The 1,341-nt window shown below is 40.4% G+C and overlaps 1 pseudogene; it reads left to right on the top strand.

The window, feature by feature from the left end:
- Positions 1-5: 5 nt before the first annotated feature.
- On the top strand, positions 6-416 carry LOC105537596 (annotated as a pseudogene).
- Positions 417-1,341: the final 925 nt, after the last annotated feature.

Raw genomic sequence — 1,341 nt, 5'->3', positions numbered from 1 at the left:
CAACTCCCAATTTTGTGGTTGAAGTTATAGAGAATGATGGCAAGAAGGCCCTTGTGCTGGACTGTCACTATGCAGAGGATGAGGTTGGACAAGAGAAGGCTGAGAGTGACATTTTCCGTATCAGAGAAGTTTGCTTTCAGTCCACTGGTGAGTCTGAATGGAGGACACTAATAATACCCTCAACACAGATTCCCTGGACTGAGACTTATGACCACCTAGTGGATTTCCTTGTGGACCAAGGCGTGGACAACACTTTTGCAGATGAGTTAGTGGAGCTCAGCACAGCCCTGGAGCAACAGGAGTACATTACTTTTCTTGAAGACCTCAAAAGTTTTGTCAAGAGCCAGGAAAGCAGACAAACACTGAAAGCTGTAGTATTATGGCAGGCATTAGCCAGTGAACGAATCCTACTCTGAAGCCAGACACATGTGCTTTGAAATGATTACCCAAATATCATGGGGAAAAATAGCAAATTTAAATAATTTCTTTTGCACTGTCATTTATTATCATTTGTTTTTTGTGTAAAAATCTATTATTTCTAGATTTTTGTATAACATAATAGAAAATAAAATTGTTTTATCTCCTCCAAAAAAACATGAAGGCAAAAAGTTTGAATAATTACTGAGCTAAGTAAACTTCTATCTCAAGAAATGAGAAAAAGAAGAGTAAAGTACATGTGTAAAAGTTAGGGAAAAGCACTTCTGCTTGCGGCCAGTGTGGAGCAACAAGGAGAAGACTTACCTCCTGCTTGAAACAATATAGCCACACAAAATACGTGTAATGACAGTTTTCAAAACAATGAACATCAGAAAATGAAGGGCAGTGGATACAAATGAGGTGAGCCTGTTAGCAGCGGCAACTCCGTCCAGGTCTGCAGCAACCTCAGTTTTTGCCTCCTCAGAATAAAGAATTTGACTGAAGGGCATAAGGCAGAGAAAGAAACCGAGACAAGTTTTAGTTTAGGAGTGAAAGGAAGTGAAGTACACTTGGAAGAAAGCCAGCTGGGCAACTTGAGAGATCAAGTGCGTCATTCAACCTTTCACTTGGGGTTTTATATACTGGCATGCTTCTGGGGGATTGTGTCCCTTCTCCCCTGATTCTGCCATTTTCCATTACTCGGCATGCTTGAGCCCATTTGCCCAACTCCTGAGATATTATTGGGAAGCTGCTGATCACCACCTTCACGTGTTTCTATCTATCAGGAGACTGCCTTTCCCCTGGGCCCACTGAGACCAATTGTTACTTTATTTTTATTTTATTTTATTTTATTTTATTTTATTTGTTTTGTTTTGTTTTGTTTTTGTTTTGAGACAGAGTCTTGCTCTGTCACTCAGGCTGGGG

The sequence above is a fragment of the Mandrillus leucophaeus genome, unplaced genomic scaffold, assembly GCF_000951045.1.
Source record: "Mandrillus leucophaeus isolate KB7577 unplaced genomic scaffold, Mleu.le_1.0 Scaffold1759, whole genome shotgun sequence".
NCBI classification, from domain to species: Eukaryota; Metazoa; Chordata; class Mammalia; order Primates; family Cercopithecidae; genus Mandrillus; species Mandrillus leucophaeus.
The sequence above is the reverse complement of the archived record's forward strand: the minus strand, read 5'-3'. Positions and strand labels throughout refer to the sequence as shown.